This window comes from Euleptes europaea, chromosome 20 (assembly GCF_029931775.1).
Source record: "Euleptes europaea isolate rEulEur1 chromosome 20, rEulEur1.hap1, whole genome shotgun sequence".
Taxonomy (NCBI): domain Eukaryota; kingdom Metazoa; phylum Chordata; class Lepidosauria; order Squamata; family Sphaerodactylidae; genus Euleptes; species Euleptes europaea.
Genome location: NC_079331.1, coordinates 13,924,652 through 13,945,310, shown reverse-complemented (window position 1 = coordinate 13,945,310; position 20,659 = coordinate 13,924,652). Strand labels below are relative to the sequence as shown.

Sequence of the window (20,659 nt, the reverse complement as noted above, 5' to 3'; positions counted from 1 at the left end):
CCAAAGTGAAAACTACAAAAATTAACAAAGGAAACTTACAAGATGCTAAGAGTACAAACTCGATACAACAATGTACCACAGGCAAGGATTCTTCTTATCTCATTCAATCACTTGTAATCCCTTAGGACTTGTGTACAGTTCATATGCTTATAAATCCCACAGGCGCAGGAAGAAGAAGACTGGCGAGGTTGGCAACCCTACATCACTATCCATACAGGCTATCCATATTGATCGAGAATTTGCAAAAATCATAATAATAACCCGAACGAACCCCTAAACAACACACCAGTTTGCAGTTTCGCTCACATTCTCTGTACAAAACCCTTCCGATGGATTTACATTCTCTTCCTGCATCACATAGTGACTGCTTCTTGCCCGAACAGTGTGTGGAATTCCCCCCTTGACCTGGCAGTGGCTGTCAATTCCCTGGCATTTCTTAGAGACTATGTGTATCGATTGGTGAACGTGCACCCTTCCCTCTTTGTGGCGCCAGCGTGGTGTAGGGGTTAAGAGTGGTGGTTTGGAGCCGTGGACTCTGATCTGGAGAACCGAATTTGATCCCCCACTCCTCCACACGAGCGGCGGAGGCTAATCTGGTGAACTGGATTTCTTTCCCCGCTCCTACACATGAAGCCAACTGGGTGACCTTGGGCTAGTCACACACTCTCAGCCCCACCTACCTCACAGGGTGTCTTTTGTGGGGAGGGGGGGAAGCTTACAACTGATTGTAAGCCAGTTTGAGTCTCTCTTAAGTGGTAGAGAAAGTCGGCATATAAAAACCACCTCTTCTCCTCCTTTTCCTTCTCCTTCTCCTCCTCCTCCTTCTTCTTATCCTTGTCCTCCTCCTCCTCCTCTTTCTCCTCCTCCTCCTCCTTCTTCTTATCCTTGTCCTCCTCCTCTTCCTCTTCCTCCTCCTCCTCCTTCTCCTCCTCTTTCTCCCCCTCCTCCTCCTCCTTCTTCTTATCCTTGTCCTCCTCTTCCTCTTCCTCCTCCTCTTCCTCTTCTTCCTCCTCCTCCTCCTCCTCCTCCTCCTCTCCATGGTAGCTGGTGTTTATGCACATTCTCCATTCACCTCATGTTAACCCAGACGTCCCAGCAGATCCGGGTTCTGCAGAAATTGAAATAACTTGCTTGGAAACAAAAACACCCCCCCCCCCAAAGAAAAGATTATTGCTCGCTGGAGCAGAATGGCACCAGGAGGTTTGCTTTTGTATTTTGGCCGGGCGTCCTTGCTGGAATGGCCCGCTTTGGGGGGAATGGAATCCCACTGCCAAGGTAGCTCTGAAGGTTACATAATGGCTGAACCGTGCTCAAAAATGGGGGGAAAGTATGTAAGTATGCATTTGCGGGAGGAGAGCTTTGCCGGCCGCTCCAAGAAGCAGAACAACCACATTGGGGCTGGAAAAGAGTTTGCTGGCGTTCGCTATGCACTGGCTCGTTCGGTTACCCAGCTCCGAAGGACAGCGGGGATTTTTTTCCTCGTTTCCCCACCCCTGAAAAAGGGAGGATTTGAAGGGAGAGGCGAGTCTCTCTGCAGATCTCCAGAGACGGAACGAGAGGTGAAGAACCGGTGATGGAAAAGCAGAAGGGGTGGCTTTTTTCTCCAGTCTCGGCGTCCTGGGGGGCCCTCCACCCCCGAAGCTAGTTAAACAGTCTGCAGTCTGCACCCGACAGCCTGGGGCCTGTATCTCTCCGGTTGTGACTTGAGTCAGGTCTCCTGTTTCCTGCCCAGAGCTCCGTTCCAGCCACGCTCCCTCCGAGCCAGCCAAACGGGGAGAGCGCAGCGTCTCGCTCTTAATATCCTGGGGAAGAAGGCGAGATGAGCCATTGCGTGGGTTGCCAGAATCCGAGCTCCCTTTTGTGAGGGCTGGTTTGCATGTAACCCTTTGGTCTGTTTTGAGGATGAGGAGTGAGCACAGGGTTGCCAACCTCCAGGTGCTACTGGAAATCTCAAGCACTTATGGCAAAAAAGCAATTACAGACAAACGTATGCTGTGGGGTCTCCAGGTGCTGGCCGGAGAGCTCCCGATACTAGGGTTCCCAGGTCCCTCCTCGCCACTGGTGGGAGGTTTTTGGGGTGCAGGCTGAGGAGGGTGGGGTTTGGGGAAGAGAGGGACTTCAATGGCCTAGAGTCCAATTGACAAAATGGCCATTTTCTCCAGGAGAACTGATCTTTATCGGCTAGAGATCAGTTGTAACAGCAGGCAATCTCCACCTAGTACCTGGAGGTTGGCCACCCTACCCACTATTACAACTGATCTCCGGCCGATAGAGATTAGTTCACCTGGAGACAATGGTGGCTTTGGCAATTGGGCTCTATGGCATGGAAGTCCCTCCCCTCTAGGGTTGCCAAATGCCTGGTTGTGGCGGGTAAAATCCTGCCAAACTACTGGGCTGCCCGCCGACCAGCTGAGGGCTGGTGGGCAACGCGTGTACGCGCTGCACGCACGTCATTTCCGGGTTTATCCAGAAGCGACGCAGACGCGCTGGCAACCTCAGCTAAAACTCTATGGGAACTGTAGAGTTTTGGCCGAGATCGCTAGAGCATCCACGTCACTTCCGGGTACACCCAGAAGTGATGTAGGCATGTCGCGCGGGGTGTGCACGCATGCTGCACCCAGCGTGCGCGCACATTGTGCGCCGCAGCCACACCCCGGGAAAGCTCCTGCCGGTTGGGCCACGGGGCCTGGCAAGCCTAGTCCCCTCCCCAAGCCCCATCCTCCTCAGGCTCAGGTCCCCTCCTTCCATCCTCTCCCCCCCAGGTACCAGTGAGCTTTTTGCCAACGTTTTTCAAAATCAGTAGCAGGTATATCACCCTCGCCCTGACCTGGATGAACCAGGCTAGTCCGATCTCATCAGATCTCAGAGGCTAAGCAGGGTCGGACCTGTTTAGCCTTTGGGCGGGAGACTTCTGAGGAAGTCCAGGGTCTCTATGCCAAGCAAATGGAATAGAAGCAAACAAAAACCATCTTGTGGTGATCGAGCAAATCCTGAGGATGGTTGCCGGTAGTGACACTGGATTTCTGAGGGAGTGGTTGCATTTGAATTTGAGGAATCTGTCATAGAACATAAGAAAGGCCCTGCTGGATCGGGCCAAGGCCCATCAAGTTCAGCAGTCTGTTCACACGGTGGCCAACCAGGGGCCTCTAGAAAGCCCACAAGCAAGACGACTGCAGCAGCATTATCCTGCCTGTGTCCTACAGCACCTCATATAATAGGCCTGCTCCTCTGATCCTGGAGAGAATAGATATGCATCATGACTAGTGTCCATTTTGACTAGTAGCCATGGATAGCCCTCTCCTCTGTGAACATGTCCACTCCCCTCTTAAAGCCTTCCAAGTGGGCAGCCATCACCACCGCATCCTGGGGCAGGGAGTTCCGCAATTTAACTATGTGTTGTGTGAAGAAAGACTTCCTTTTATCTGCTTTGAATCCTTGGCTATGTTTCATACTCTGCCCCAGGGGGGAGAGTGTCATGTGATGCTTGAAGGTGAAAGCCGTGTTCCGGAGGCCTCCAGCTGTCCAAAACTGCCAAAGCTTTTGCCATGGATGTATCGTTATCAAAGCCCCTTTTTATGTGCTTGTCACTTTGGCTTCATGCTCCTTGCACTTCTCCTGAGATGCATGATTTCCATTTTGCGTGAGCAGGGCAGTTATGCATATTTTCCAGCTTTCAGCACACGCGGCTGGAAACATTCACACTCACTGAAGCTTGAAAACATCTCGCACGGAATGGCGGTGGTGCAGATCGGAAGGAGGGGCCGTGGCTCAGTGGCAGAGCCTCTGCTTGTCATGCAGAAGGTCCCAGGTTCAATCCCCGGCACCTCCAGTTCAAGGGACCAGGCGAGGAGGTGATGTGAAAGACCTCTGCCTGAGACCCTGGAGAGTCGCTGCCAGTCTGAGTAGACAATACTGACTTTGATGGACCAAGGGTTCGATTCAGTATAAGGCAGCTTCATGTATTCATGTGATCACTGGGCGCATGCCCTCTGGGTAAGTGAGACGGGAACAACGAAATAGGGTTGCAAGCACTGGCTCAGCAAACGCTGGACAATTTGCAGGGTGCCAGCTGAGGAAGATGTGATGTCGTTTCTGGGAGACGCTCTAGGAATTTCTCCTAGTCTCTATGGTAAACACCATAAAGACACGAGCAAATTTTTAGACCATTACTATGGAGGCCATTTTCTGGCTATTCTGTGTGTGAGTGTGTGTGAAATGCCGTCAAGTCACTTCCGACTCATGGCGACCCTATGAATCAATGTCCTCCAGGTTGTCCTATCCTTAATAGCCTTGCTCAGATCTTGCAAATTGGGGGCCGTGGCTTCCTTTAAAGAGTCAATCCATCTCTTGTTGGGTCTTCCTCTTCTCCTGCTGCCTTCAACTTCTCCTAGCTTGACTGCCTTTTCCAGTGACTCTTCTCTTCTCATCATGTGACCAAAGCACAACCAAAGTATTCTTTGTACCACTTCTCAATCTCTTTGAGTGTGGGGGTGGTGGGAGTAAGGGCGGGGGTATGCCCACTGCAAGCCGGCAAATGGCGGGCCGGTGCCAAAAATGTAATGCCCAGAAAGGGCGTAGTAAATTGATGATTTCTTTTATCCTTAGCCAAGCAGCTTAGGTGATTTGGGGTCCCCTCCCAGCCCTCTTGGCTTTGGTAGCGTCTTTGAAATGAACATTTTTCGCCGCTGCTTCAAAGGGCACCAACAAACAAAGCATCGCCTGATCAGCCGGGACAGCTGAATTCCCTTTCATTGTCCCCGTACCGCCAAAGGCTTTGCATATCTCAGAAAGTAGGCAATCCTAGATGGAGTTGGACGGGGCTGAAGGCACAAGCTTCACCGATGTCCAGCGAAGGACCAGAAGCCAAACAAATGTCAACACGGGGCTTCTGGAATCCTTCCCCGCTACCGGGTGTGTGAGGCATGGTCTCTTTTGAAGACAAGAACAGCTTAGGCAAGTTAGATCTGGAGGCGGGACGTCCCGTGGAGAGATTTGCAGCTCTTGGAGTCGATCGCTCTTGGATGTTGCCAGAGCGTTTAAAGAGCGGTCCGGCGAGGACTGGAGTAGAGTGTGGGAGAAAGCGAGCAGAAATGAAAGGGGGCTCGCGTGGGCTGATGAACCACCGTTGGGCGCCTGTGGGGCCTGAAAAACCCTTGAAGGGGCCAAAGGGCGTATGAGTCTCTGCCAAAATAACTTTAGAGCTGCGCTTCTCTGTGAGTCAGGCCCACCGAATGCAGCAGAACTGACTTCCGAATAAACATAAAATTGGGTTACTCTGCGCTGCAGTCCTCGGTAGGGTTGCCAACCTCCAGGTGGTATAGCAAACCCAAAAAAACCACACGCAGGCTCAAAATCAAAAATGTAATGGAAACGGAACAGCAATACACATTGCAACTAGGGCAATACACAAAACTGATAGAATGCACGTTGCTCAAAGAGAAAGAGCAGCAAATCAAAAGTGACCCTAAAGGTGTCCAAAAAGAGATCAGTTCACCTGGAGAAAATGGCTGCTTTGGCAATTGGACTTTGTGGCATTGAAGTCCCTCCTCTCCCCAAACCCCGCCCTCCTCAGGCTCCGCCCCAAAAACCTCCCACCAGTAGCAAAGAGGGACATAGCAAGCCTAGTCCTAGGCATGTTGCGGGTTCAGGAAATCCCATTTTGAATGGCAACCTTGCTTCACGGTAAACATTCATAGGATCCGACTGTGAGCTACCATCTCGTGCAAACCTGGCAGCATTCAGACATCACAAGAAATAGAGGATTGTTGGGGACAGGCAGAAATACAACTGGTTGCCACGCTTGCGCCTCTGCCTGGCTTGCCATTTCCCCACCCTCAACGGTGCAACCCCCAGCATGGACCCCAATCCCCCAGCCTTTAGAAGTTGAGGAGGAGAAAAAAATATGTCCAGAAAAACGGCCTCCATAATGACAGGCTAGGAGTTTTCCCCCATGTCTCTATGGTCTTGACCTTAGAGATTAGGGGGACTCCTGGAGTGTCACTTAGAAATCAAACCCGGTTCTCCAGATCAGAGTTCACCGCTCCAAACTCACTGCTCTTAACCACTACCCCTGCAGAGGTAATTTGCCATTGCCTTCCTCTGCACAGCAATGCCGGTGGTCTCCCATCCAAGCGTTGACCACGGACAACCCTGCTGCTCTCCCAAGTTCTGACAAGATCAGGCTAAGCTGGGGCTATTCGGGCTGACCTGGCGAAATATCCGAAGGTGGCACTTGTTAACTTGTATGTCAGAGGTACCCTTTTTTGGCCGATAGTCCGCGGTTTTCCGACACTGTCAAATAAAACAGGAGTCTAGCGACAACGTTAACCCCCCGGCAGCTTCTCTATTGGGGGAGAATACAAATTCTACTTAATCGCAACACTGAGATAAATCTTTAATGCTGATTTCTTTCCTTTTGGGGTATTTTTTTATTTTTTGGCCTTTTGCCAGTTTCTCGTTGCGCCTCCAAGAGCCTTTCCAGACATATTCATTAGTCAAATATGGACGGTCATGGCATGTTGCTCTTTAGCATACCGCCAACATCTCTCTCTCTCTCTGTGTCTCTGTCTCTCCCTCTCGGACTCTCTCTCTCTTGGACTCTCTGAGTCCGAGCCCCCCCCCCACACACATTTGTTTAGTTTGGAATTAGGTTGAGTGTCTGTACTTTTATTCCTTGGTCAGCAGGGCTGAAAAGGCCGGCTTTTGTGCAGCAATCTTGCTGGCGTCACAGGGCTTTGAACGGGCTGATTTGTCTGGTTTGGTTTGGGAAACACCCCCCCCCCTCCGCCCCGCATACCCCTAACAAGAGTTTAGGAAGTTGAAGGGCACATGAAGCCCTGTTTAACCCCTTTCTCCGTTCTTATAGCCTCTGCCGAATGGCCTTGGGGATTACATCTTATCCTAACAGAAGTATTTTCAAATGGGCTTGAATCAGAAATAATAACTGCTAAATTCTGCGCCGTTGCAATTAAAATATGCAAAATTAGGGTGGGAAAAAACTGTTAAACTCTTTTACTATTTTTAGTAATCTTAAATTGGCAAGCCACTTCTGTGTCATGCACTAATTTTCTGTATCTTATTAATACCAGAATTTTTTTATCAATTCTTGTAATTTGTAACAGTTTTTACAGTTTTATCAAGTTGGACAATATGATAAACTAACTTCTGGCTGGTCAAATAGACGGTATTAATAAACTTGACTTGACTTTCTCCATTCTTATAGCCTCTGCCGAATGGCCTTGGGGATTACATCTTATCCTGATAGAAGTATTTTCAAATAAGGCTTGAATCAGAAATAATAGGCGTGTGTCAGTTGTAGGCGCTTTCAATTTATCCCATAAAATAGTTCTAGATATTGAGTCGCAGACCGATTTCAGATCTATGAACGCTGTATATAAAGAAACAGTGGATTCAGAGGAATAATTTGCTGTTAAATGATCTAGTATCTAGGGTTGCCAGCTCCAGGTTGGGAAATACCTGGAGGTTTTGTGGGCGGCGCCTGAGGAAGGCAGGGTTTGGGGAGGAGAGGGACTTCAATGCCATAGAGTCCATTTGCCAAAGCGGCCATTTTCTCCAGGTGAACGGATGTCTATCGGCTGGAGATCAGTTGTGATAGCAGGAGATCTCCAGCTAGTACCTAGAGGTTGAGAAATCAAAATTATGCACTTGAACAAAGCTTCAATAAAGCACATACACAGCAACTGCAATTAATTGTATTCTGAGGAGGAGCCTCACATCACTGTACCCCAAGGGTAAAACTCCAGAGCAATGATTAGCAATAAATATAGAATACAATAAGGTAAGTGTATATACAATAGTAAATACAGAGTAATTTTCAATCGCACATGGAAGCACGGAATAATATTCAATCGCAATGGGCTTCCGGTAGAGCCAGTGTGGTGTAGTGGATAGGATAAGAGTGGTGGACTCTGATCTGGAGAACTGGGTTTGATTCCCCACTCCTCTACACGGAGCCAGTTGGGTTACCTTGGGCCAGCCATGGTTTTCTCCGAGCTCTCTCAGCCCCACCTAACAGGGTGTCTGTTGTGGGGAGGAGAGGTGATTGTAAGCCGGTTTGAGTCTCCCTTAAGCGGTAGAGAAAATCGGCATATAAAAACTAACTCTTCTTCTTATATTGCCATGTACTATGTCTATACAAAACCATTCTGATGCAGCCAGGATGTGAATTATACATATTGATTGATTGATTGACTGACTGATTGATTGATTGATTGTATTTATATTGTAAGCCACCCTGAGCCCAGCTCTGCCAGGGAAGGGTGACCCCCCCCTGCTCCTACACATGAAGCCAGTTGGGTGACCTTGGGCTAGTCACACTCTCTCAGCCCCACCTACCTCATAGGGCATCTGTTGTGGGTAGGGTTGTCAGGCCCCCCTTCGCCACCGGTGGGATATTTTTGGGGGCAAAGCCTGAGGAGGGCGGGGTTTGGGGAGGGGAGGGACTTCAATGCCATAGAGTTCAATTGCCAAAGCGGCCATTTTTCTCCAGGCGATCTGATCTCTATCGTCTGGAGATCAGTACAATTAGCAGGAGATCTCCTGCTAATACCTGGCGGTTGGCAACCCTAGTTGTGGGGAAGGGAAGGGAAGACTATTGTAAGCCAGTCTGAGTCTTCCTTAAGTGGTAGAGAAAGTCGGTATATAAAAAACCAACTCTTCTTCTTTTTCTAGAGCTCCCAGCTTTAGTTGGTTAGTGGCAATGGGGATTTTGTACTGCAAAGGGCAAATTCTTATCAGCACAGCTGAGAATGAAGGGGCACATTGACTTCTTTTCAAGGCTGATTTGTGTGACGGTGTGTTTGGTGGAACCAGGAATGCCGATCAGGGGAGCTCAGACAGGTGCAAAGCAATTGCAGCGACTGGTTGTATCCGATTGGGTACAATATGCATTCAGCGTAATTTGGCGCCCGGGAGCTGTTTACATTGCCTTTAATCCCGGAGATTTGTTGGGAAATGTTCGGTGCTCTGTCGCCCCGCATTCCAAGCTCAGCCTTCAGTCACAAGGCACGGCGAAGCAAACTCCGCGCTGAATTCCTGCTGTTTGAACTAGGGTGGCAGTTCGGTCCCATACCCTTTTACTCCCCCCAGCTGCTGTCAGTGGGGTAGTTAGGGTTCTGGCTTCATCTCCTCGTCGTGTCCCTGCCCCCCAGGACACAGCAGAGAAAAGGGAAGAAGGTGTGCTTCACCTAGGCTTATTATTTGCTCTCCTGCAAACACTTGACCTATCTTCCGCCCTTGGTATGAAGTTCAAGAAAAATGGGGAAGCCCACAAACAAGATGACTGCAGCAGCATTCTCCTGCCTGTGCTCCAAAGCACCTAATATAAAAGGCATGCTCCTCTGATCCTGGAGAGAATAGGTGTGCATCATGACTAGTAGCCATTTTGACTAGTAGCCTTGGGTTGCTGTTGTTCCACAGCACCTCATATAATAGGCATGCTCATAAGAACATAAGAAAAGCCCTGCTGGATCAGACCAAGGCCCATCAAGTCCAGCCGTCTGTTCAAACAGTGGCCAACCAGGTGCCTCTAGGAAGCCCACAGGCAAGACGACTGCAGCAGCATTCTCCTGCCTGTCTGCCACAGCACCTAATAGAATAGGCATGGTCATAAGAACATAAGAAAGGCCCTGCTGGATCAGACCAAGGTCCATCAGCAGTCTGTTCACACAATGGCCAACCAGGTGCCTCTAGGAAGCCCTCAAACAAGACGACCGAAGCAGCATTCTCCTGCCTGTCTTCCACTGCACCTAATATATTAGGCAGGCTCCTCTGATTCTGAAGAGAATAGGTATGCCTCATGACTAGTATCCATTTGGACTGGTAGCCTTGGGTTGCCCCATCCTCCATAAGAACATAAGGAAAGCCCTGCTGGATCAGACCAAGGCCCATCAAGTCCAGCAGTCTGTTCACACAGTGGCCAACCAGGTGTCTCCAGGAAGCATACAAACAAGACTGCCGCAGCATTATCCTGCCTGTGTTCCACAGCACCTAATATAATAGACCTGTTCCTCTGATCCTGGAGAGAATAGGCATGCATCATGACCAGTATCCACTTTGACAAGTAGCCATGAATAACCCTCTCCTCCGTGAACATGTCCACTCCCCTCTTAAAGTCTTCCAAGTCAGCAGCCATCACCAACTTGGCAGCAGTCCTAGACAGTTGCCCGGCTTCTTACTCTTCCCCACCCTCACCAGGACTGCGATTCTTTTCACCGTGCTAGATTACATGGAGTTTGGACAGATCTAGCAAAGCAGTTCTTAATATCTGCAAGGAGCAGGAGAGTCAATTTAAAATCTCCACACATCTTCTCTTCGCCAGACTCAATATAACCGTAACCTCTTGGCCTGCTCAACACGGCACGTTAAAAACTCCCTTCTGAAGAAAAGGGATCAAGCTTGCTCCTCTGCCAACAGAAGACAAGTTGGCTCAGGACGCGGCGCAATTCATTTGCCTCCAAAGCCTATTAAGATTGTGGCGTTGCTGATTCTCAAGATAAGCCGTTTTAGTATTGTTCTCCTACTCATTCTTCCGTGGGCCTCGGCGCTGGAGCCAAAATGTAATTTAGAGCCTTCATTGACGCAGTGGTTTCAGTGCGGCCATATATTTTTTTTCAACAACAAAAAAAGCGCCTTCGAATTATTTACCGACTCACAGTAGAAGCTTTTCGCTGCGTTCAGAGGGGTATGTTATTGGGGTCGAAGCCTTCGCCAGCGGCTTCTTTCCAGATCTGATAGGAGGGCAGAGATATTTCAGCACTTGGTGTAAAACCAAAACAACCCCCCCCCACCGCACGCAACAGAAAATGTCCCCCCAAAAGCTGACGACTGAAACTATGGGTGTGGAGCAACGTCAGCAGGTGACTTGAGGAGGTGAAGCCAGACGAATACTTGGAGCTGGGAGTGAAGACGCATGGCTTCTACACTGGGATTCCTCCCTGAACCACGTGTCGCGGCATCAGTTCGGAGTTCAGGCCTTCGGAATCGTTCCGCTGAGACGGTCCAACTTGGCTCCCTCCCGACGAGCACAGGAACTATTCGTGTTTTGCCAACACAACGGCTCGATGTGTGCAGCGCTGAAAAGAGAATGCTGCTTCGGAGAGGGACGCGGCTTCTCCGTTTTGCTTGCACATTTAGGGCTGTGGAACTCCAAGCAGGGTTGTCAACCTCCAGGTATTAGCTGGAGATCTCCTGCTAATGCAACTGATCTCCAGCCGATAGAGATCAGTTCCCCTGGAGAAAATGGCCGCTTTGGCCATTGGACTCTATGGCGTTGAAGCCCCTCCCCTCCCCAAACTCTGCCCTCCTCAGGCTCTGCCCCCAAAAACCTCCCACCTGTAGCAAAGAGGGACCTGGCAATCCTAACTCCAAAGGGAGAACTTATGTGTTGTTAAGGCACTCTCCAACTGCTTGACCATCTGTGGTGGATTTGTTCCCAGTATGGGTACAAATTAGCGTCACAGTCCTTCCTCGTTCCTGGAATTGTCACTCGTGAAGGGGAACTAGGGATCTTAACAGAGAACTTCCAGGAGGATATAATTCCCATGGTTCTTTGGGGGAAAGCCAAGACAGCTACCAGCTAAAGTCAGGTAGAGTAGACCCTCGCCATTTGTGAAAGATCCATTCCAGGGTTACCATGAATGGCGACGTTTGCAAATACCGGGAGGCGGGATCTGCTTCCTCCCGATAGCAACACAACCACGTTTCCAAGGAAATTAATGATGTGATGATTACAATGGTTACGCAGTGGGACTAAACACGGGCCGGAGACCCTCGCCAGGTGGTTGGACCATGGCTGTGGCTTAGGGGTAGAGCATCTGCTTGGCGTGCAGAAGATCCCAGGTTCAATCTGCAGTTAAAAAAGGATCGGGTAGTAGGTGATGTGAAAGACCTCTGTCTGAGACCCTGGAGAGACTCCGCCACTCTGAGTAGACAATACTGACTTGGATGGACCAAGGGTCTGATTCAGTATAAGGCAGCTTCGTGTGTACTCAAGTGGAATTGTGAGTTGTGACTGGAAAGGGTCTACTGTAAAGCTAATGTATCATGGGTATAACATCTGGCCCTTTTACTGTTTATCTATTTCTGTAACCCCTTTGCAGTATCCAGGTTCTACCTTCATAGTAACCCTTTGAGACTCCTTAAAGGTAGAGAAAAGCGAAGTATAAAAGCCAACTCCTCCTCCTCCTCCTCTTCTTCTTCTTCCTCTTCCTCTTCCTCTTCACCCCTTCCCCTGTGAGTTCCAGGAGCTCCAATGAGTGTATATCTTAACCTAAATCTTTGAACCTAAATCCTTCTGATCTTCCTATCTGTATTCTCTACCACACTGGCTTAGACACGTTGACTTGATCTCTTAAGGATTTGGTTCTTTGCCACGTGTTGCTACACATCCGACTTCTGTCTTTGAATGTTGTGACATTAGGGAGCGCCCTTAGTCCCTTGCTGGCGAATTCTGTGGTGGATATTATGGTGGTTGTTCTGAAGGCCTCTTTGTCCTCCCTCCTCTCCCGTTCCACCTCCTTGCCTCCGTCCAAAATACTTTATTGACGCAGATGGCTGGGGAAAGTGACAACATGGAAAAGAAGTCTGTGAGCTCATCTTAAGGAGCGAAACGAAAAGCTGACTTTGGAAACCCGAGGAGAGACTCCTGCAAGTTTAGCTGAGGGTAGAGTTGCCTTCTCCATTCCAACGTCGTTCCATGGATTGACTTTCTGATGCAGAGGTGAAAGGGTCTAACTGCTGTACATGGGAACACCTGAATGCCACAGAGAAAATCCCTGCAGCCATTTATCCACAAACCATGGTTGAGTTTCGTTAGTAAAGAGTTTAGAGACTGAAAATGCCCGGATCCTTCAAATTTATATCTGAAGAAGAATTGTCACACTTACCTTCTCAGACTCAGATTTATTAATATGGCAACGCCATTAAAATATATCGATTACAAGGTAGAATTAAAAGATTCAACATCTAAATATAGGATATATAATTCTTAAATAGATAAATTAACTAAAAACCTCAGATTAAAATAACGTTCTCCATTTTAGGTTAGATTGCCAATCCCTCGCTTTATCTGACGAATCTTGTATGTTGTAGCCCAGAATTTAGCTATTTGTTTTATCGTCTGGGCTGACCCTTCCCATAGGAGATTCCTCACTTCCTCAGCGCTGTCTTTGTTAGATTAGGGAGAGGGGAAATTAGCCTAAGTCTTGCTTCCTTATAAAAAGAGCATCTGAAGAAATCGTGCGCAATAGACTCGACTTCACCCGACTTCCAGGGACACCCCCATTCTAATCTTGATAGCCTCTTGAATCTGGCTTCTAGAATAGCTGAAGGTGAATTGATGGAGATGGCTAAACTTACTGCTTATATTAATCAGACTGATAATGTACAATTTCTGGGGGAGTGGGAGATGTGGAGAATTTACTGTGAAAAATATTTTTCGATGGGTCGTTTTAAAGGATACTCTTTGATTTAATTCCTCACATTTATTTGGTATAGTGATAATATCAGGATGATTACAGGTATATTAACTAGATAAAATAAGATACTTATAAAATAACTGAATAGAGGGGGATTATTGTCGTGGTACAGGCGAGGAGCGAGGGCTGTAAGTGTAGTCTGGGGAACAGTCCAAGGTCATTCACAGTGAAGGCAGAGTCCGAGATATCAATACAGGCAAGGGAAGTCCAAGGCGTTAGTCAGAGTCAGTCCAAGAAGTCAGGATACCAGGAATCCAAAGGATAGCAGGGAAACAAGGCAGGTACTCAAGGAGGTTGGTGACAAGTTGCTTGCACATCAGCCAAGCCTAAGTGATGGCTTAAATCCCTTCCCCTGCTGCTGTAGCAGCCAGCTGATGCTGATGATACTGTTAGCAAAAGTATATACAATTTAATTTTGGACAGAAGAGAATGAAGGGGAAGTCAATTATTTTATGTTATCTTTTAGATTAGAAACTTTTATAGATTCTACCTTATGTTGTTAAAGTATTAATGGAAATTGATTTATGATGTATAAAATGAGAAAACAATAAAAAAATTATTTAAAAAAAATAGAATCGCTGAAGGTAGGGCAGCTCTTCTGGCCAATGAGAAAGCCCTTCGTTGTTGGTTTGTTCCAGGAATGACAGGTATTCTGCTGGCGCCAACGTATATCTATTGCTGATTGGTCACGCTTACCTTCAGCGATTCTAGAAGCCAGATTCAAGAGGCTATCAAGATTAGAATGGGGGTGTCCCTGGAAGTTGGGTGAAGTCGAGTCTATCGCGCGCGTTTTTCTCAGATGCTCTTTCTACGACGAAGCCAGATTTAAGCTAATCCCCCCTCTCCTTAATCTAACAAAGGACAGCTCTGAGGAAGGGAGGCTGAGGAATCTCCGATGGGAAGGGTCAGCCCAGACGATGAAACAAGTAGCTAAATTCGGCGCTGCAATATGCAAGATCCGCCAGACAAAGCAGACAAAGGGGAATGTTTTGCCCACCGCAGTGGTAAGCGGCAGAAGCGGCAGTCTGCAGCTCCCACCTGCAGCTCCTGGGGAGGTACCAAAGGGTGGGATGGTTTTGGAATGGGGACTCTGGCACACCGTAGCTGAGTAAACGTCAAGAGGATGCTCCGTTTCCTGTGCTTGGGCTAATCCCATAATTGAAGGGCCGCTGTGTCGTGCGAGATTCCCCAGTGTTTATTAGCCTGCTGTTGGGTCTGGAAAGGGAATGGGGCGGGATTGGTTTAATGGGATAATGAACGTCCCGCTGTACAAAAAAGGGCCGATGTCTGAACGGGCGAGGCGTTTCCTGCTTCTCTTCCTTGAGCTTTGCCCCGAGTTTTGCTTCATGTCCTCAGGAAGCTGGCTTGCTGGGGCAGAGCACATAAACAGGAAAGCCATCCAGTCTTCCTTTTTAAAAATACGAACAAAAGGATGGATCTCTCCACCCCACCCTTCTTTGGTAGTTTCATCTGACTTTGAGAGCTCCTGCCCTAGAACAGACCAATGCCCATCTAGTCCTAGCTCAGCGGCAGAGCATCTTCTTGGCATGCAGAAGGTCCCGGGTTCAATCCCTGGCATCTCCGGTTAAAAGGATCAGGCAGTCGGTGATGTGAAAGGACTTCCACTTGAGACCCTGGGGAGCCGCTGCCAGCCTGTGTAGGCAATACTGACCTTGATAGACCAATGTTAAATGGCTCCTCCAATGAAGGAGCCACTTAAGTTGACAGAAGGCTCTTTAGGCCAGAAGCGAGCATGACTACAGCATGGAAACCTTTGATGGTGGACTAAGCATTGCTAAACTTGCTGGCTGATGAAGCTAAAATATTAGCGAAAACACGGAACTTTATTCTGGAAAGAGGATTTCCTTTGCCTCCCGGGCTCTTGGCCATCCATGATTCCCCCCCATGCCCCCTCCAGCTTCTTGGCTGTCCTGCCGCCAGGCCCCGCCTTCCCCGTCTTGGCTTGGTGCAGGGCAGTCGGCGCAGCGTTCCTACTCCAACACCACTTGCTTGGGATTTGGAAGCTCAGTTCGGTCTTACCCGCTTCTTGCATTTACCTCGGATTGGGACCTGTAACAAGTCATCGGTCTCTCCGTCACTGCCTTCTTCATCCTTGGACGTTGAGTTTTGTATATTTATTCGATAGGATAATTATGAGCATTTTTGTGCCTTTAAATGTATGGGTATTTATTATCAAACAGTGAAGTGTGTTATTGACTGTACAATATAGCATAGTTTACTTTCTTTGAGCCTCGTGCTGTTTGCTTTTCCTACTATTACTAGTTACAGCATAGGTGGTTTGTTGTTTGGATAACCGCCAGGTACTAGCTGGAGATTTCCCAATACTACAACTGTTCTCCAGCCGATTGAGATCAGTTCACCTGGAGAAAATGGCCGCTTTGGCAATAGGACTCTATGGCATTGAAGTCCCCCCCTCCCCAAACCCTGCCCTCCTCAGGCTCCACCCCAAAAACCTCCCTCTGGTGGCAGACCTGGCAACCTAACCCCATCCCACACATTTCCTCGCTGCGAAATTGGTTTTAGGATTAGGGCATCATATATTTTTTGGCCTCTTATGAATGCCCCATAAACAAGTTCTGTTAGTAAAGAATCCTCTGCCCAGTTTTCAAACCATGAACTGGAAGCCTGGTTGCGTACGTAGTCCAGAATTTGTAATGGGTTCGTTTCTTTCCAGCGTGGTTTCAATTAGCCGCAGTGACAAAGACGGTGGTTGCTAGGGACCCCTGCTTTCCTTGCATGGATATGAAGTCATAATCCAAACCAGAAATTGGCTTCTTGATGACTGAAAAGTTTAGGCCAAACGTATCTGCAGATGTTACCCGTCTTGTTTTTTGCTTATGGGTCTGAGGAGCATTTCTGTTCTCTAAAATCCCAGCCTTGAGGAGAGGCGATTGGGAAGGCGCTGGAGAGGGGGCAGCTATGTTGTCCCAAGTCTCCTGGCAAATGTAGGAGCTCTTGATGTCCACAGCTGCTACAGCCATCTGCAGAACGCCAGCGTGGTGTAGTGGTGAAGAGCGGTGGACTCTGATCTGGAGAACTGGGCTTGATTCCCCACTAGGGTTGCCAGGTCCCTCTTTGCCACCGGCGGGACGTTTTTGGGGCGGAGCCTGAGGAGGGCAGGGTTTGGGGAGGGGAGGGACTTCAATGCCGGAGTCCAGTGGCCAAAGCAGCCAATTTCTCCAGGTGAACTGATCTCTATCGGCTGGAGATCAGTTGTAATAGCAGATCTCCAGCTACAACCTGGAGGCTAAGCAAATCAAAAAAACAAAGGGCACCTCCGTGCCTGTACCGAAAAGGTTTGGAAATTAGCATGGGAAATTGGTACAAAACTGCACATAGACAGGTTGCAAAATAGCAAGTATATAATAAGTGATAAAGCTAGACAAGACAAGTGTACAAAATGAAATCTTACCAACTAAGTAGCTAAATATATACAAAGTTACAGGTAAGTATGAATAGTCTTTTGGTGTACACACCAAAAGACTATTTCATACTTACCTGTAATTTTGTACACCAAAATTTTGTACACCAATTTTGTACACCAAAAGACTATTTCATACTTACCTGTAATTTTGTATATATTTAGCTACTTAGTTGGTAAGATTTCATTTTGTACACTTGTCTTGTTTTTTCTAGCTTTATCACTTATTATATACTTGCTATTTTGCAACCTCTGTGCATTTTTGTACCAATTTCCCGTGCTAACAACCTGGAGGCTGGCAACCTTATTGAGCCGCGGACCCTAATCTGGAGAACCGGGTTGGTTTCCCCACTCCTACACATGAAGCCAGCTGGGTGACCTTGGGCAAGTTACAGCTCTGTTAGATGTCTCTCAGCCCCACCTCCCTCACAGGGTGTCTGTTGTGGGGAGAGGAAGGGAAGGTGATTGTAAGCCAGTGTGATTATCCTTAAAAGGTAGAGAAAATTGGCGTATAAAAACCAACTCCTCCTCATCTTCGGTTTCCATAGAGTTTTTGTAGGACAGTGCTAGAGTGTCCCAAGCGATGCCGGTAGTGACTTCATCAGTGCCACGTGCCTGAATAAACACCCCCACGAAGCTCCCGCTGGTGCCAAGGGTAGGGTTGCCAACCTCCAGGTGGTGGCTGGAGATCTCCCGCGATTGCAACTGATCTCCAGCCGACAGAGATCAGTTCCCCTGGAGAAAAGGGCTGCTTTGGCAATTGGACTCTATGGCATTGAAGTCCCTCCGGTCTCCAAACCCCGCCCTCCTCAGGCTCTACCCCAAAAACCTCCCGCTGGTGGTGAAGAAGGACCTGGCAACCTTAGCCAGGGGGGACCTGGCAACCCTACTTAGGGAATTCCGTAACTGCAGGATGTAAATTCTGAGCCTGGGTTTGGACCCATGATGCTATCTGGACTCGAACAGCAAAAAAAAAAAAAAAAAAAAAAAAACCAAAACCCGCACACAACTGTAAAATCTGGGTTTCTCCCAGCTGCCATATGTAAACACTTTGCAGCTGCTGACTGAGTTGCCAGTTAATGAGGACGCAGCTAGCAACATCTTCAGAAGAAGCTATTACAGCTGGGGTAAGGGGCGGTTAGCGAAGGGGCTCAGTCAACCCATTCATTGCAGAGGTGATCGATCAAAAAATAAAAACAAACCACCCTCCCTGAAGGATACAAACTCTGATGCTGTTTCCCCTCTGTTAATCCTCTATAAATGATATGAGCCGGTCGGCAGCGGAGGAATGGTCCTCCGCTCGGTTCGCAAGTTAATGAAGGAGTCAATAAACTGTAGCTGCTGTTCTGAATTTGGCAAGACAGATTCTCATGAGTCTGAGAGATCTGGGAGCCTGTGAACAAGCTACAGTTGCCAGCTCCGGGTTGGGAAATCCCTGGAGATTTGGGGGGCGGAGCCAGAGGAGGGCAGGGTTTGGGGAGGGGAGGGACTTCAGGGCCATTGAGTCCAATTGCCAAAGTGGCTGTTTTCACCAGGGGAACTCATCTCTGTCGGCTGGAGATCAGTAGTCATAGCAGGAGATCTCCAGCTACTATAAAGGTAAAGGTAAAGGTCCCCTGTGCAAGCACCAGGTCATTCCTGACCCATGGGGTGACATCACATCCCAACGTTTCCTAGGCAGACTTTGTTTATGGGATGGTTTGCCAGTGCCTTCCCCAGTCATCTTCCCTTTACCCCCAGCAAGCTGGGTCCTCATTTTACCGACCTCGGAAAGATGGAAGGCGGAGTCAACCTTGAGCCAGCTACCTGAAACTGACGTCCATTGGGATCGAACTCAGATCGTGAGCAGAGCTCGGACTACAGTATTGCAGCTTACTACTCTGTGCCACGAGGCTCCTCTCCAGCTACTGCCTGGAGGTTAAACTCAAATCCAACACAGATAGGCAAGGATACCTTTTAACTCCGTATTGTTACAAAACCAACAGGTAGCATCATAATTTCACATGAAAGAATCCAAACATGAAATGTTATACCAAGTAAAACGCAATATATACATCAATATGAGCTTCAAGCTCAATGTAAAATTGGAGTTTACAGTCCCAACAGTTCATATATGTGACCAGTCTTTCCGGGAGAATCCGGACGGTTTTCTCGAGTTACTTTGTTTCGTCATCCTTCTACAGGTATTCCACTGAGGAACGGAGGAACTGAAATATGCAGGATTAAGAATTAATGCATGAACGTAAATATTGAGGAGAGCTTTGAAAGGGAACTGAAGAAGGGCGTCGAAATTATAATGCTACCTGTGGGTTTTGTAACAATACAGAGTTAAAAGGTATCTTTGCCCATCTGTGTTGCATTTGAGTTTAACTATAGTAGGAACACCGAGGTGTCGTTTACCTTACCTTTATCCCTTAGAAGCTCCTTGATCCATTGATCTTGAGCAGCGTAAATCTAATGTTTGAGGGATATAAGGACTGAAATAAATCTTGTAGCCATGGGATCCCTGTCACTTAATAAAAAAAGGCATTATGTCAGACACAGAGGCATTAGATTTATATGTTAAAAGGGGAGAGATATAATGTGATCAGAGTTCCTCATGAAAGCGCCATTCCAAGAGGGCACGAGCAGCCCTATCAATAACAAACACGTTGACGCAAACCGTTGTTTTCTGTATGGAAGCTTTGCTGGACAGATGCGGTGCTATAGCGCTGTGATCTGGGTATACCCGATCTACCCCTATAAGCTCATGATCCTGAAGTTAGCTTGTATTTCAGGCATCTGTCTACAGCAGCTCCTTAATAACAAGCAGGTCGCTCGTTTTCCTTTAGCGCAGGGCGGTATGAGGGCCAAAGCTTCCCTCGCTGTGGACTGGAAACTGCAAAACCAACCTTCCAGCATTACAGAAAGCTGCCACATAGAGTGGTCTCCGCATTGTGCTGAGCTTGCTAATTAAGATTTTGCTTCTTGCCAAAAGCAAGAGGATTTTCTACCTAACTGCATCTTCCAAAAATATCTGCCCCCTTTCTAGCAAGCCAATTAAGGTGGCGGCGGGGGGGAGAGAATCAGGATCGGTGGCTTATTATGAAGATGTCCAAATTACTCTGACCCCTGATTCATGTTCAGACAAAGGGCATAATTATGCTCGGTGCTGCGTTGCCATTCTGGCGTTGCATGGATCTCATTACTTACAGGAGAGGTCTGATCCCGTCTCTTTTGTGCTGTGTAAGGCAAATTGGGACGAAGAACTCCTTCTAGGACTGTGCATTTGTCTTTACTCTAATTTACTATCTGAGAAGAGTATGGATTATGAAGTGGTGTGAATTCCTCTTGATCAAATAAGAACGTTGTGGTTTTATTTCTGCCTTCCACCCCCCCTAACCCTGAACGTCCTGATAAACGAAGATGTTTTCTGCTTTGAAGATTTTGGGGTGGGGGTGGGAGGAAAAGAACAGTCCTTGTATATTGCAGCTGGGTGTATTGTCCCGCTCACATTATTACGAGCAGCTGAACTCCAAGCCCCCTCTGTGTGGGAGCAACTATTTCTTGTGAGTAAAATAGATCCCTTGTCTTTTAGCTTTTAACAAAAAAAAATTTCTAAGCTTGAATTAATTAAAAAGCTCTTATTGGAGGGTCTGCGAGTTCTCCCCCTCCCGAGTCTGAATTAAATAACGTCCTAATTAAAAAATAGAAATGCAGCCTTAAGGTTGGTACATATCGT

At 48.0% G+C, this 20,659-nt stretch overlaps 1 protein-coding gene across 1 annotated transcript in view; it reads left to right on the top strand.

Moving 5' to 3' along the window:
- Positions 1 to 20,659, top strand: part of ADAMTS17 (ADAM metallopeptidase with thrombospondin type 1 motif 17) — a 131,109-nt gene that overhangs the window by 13,155 nt on the left and 97,295 nt on the right. The gene's annotated exons all lie outside the window — the stretch shown is intronic.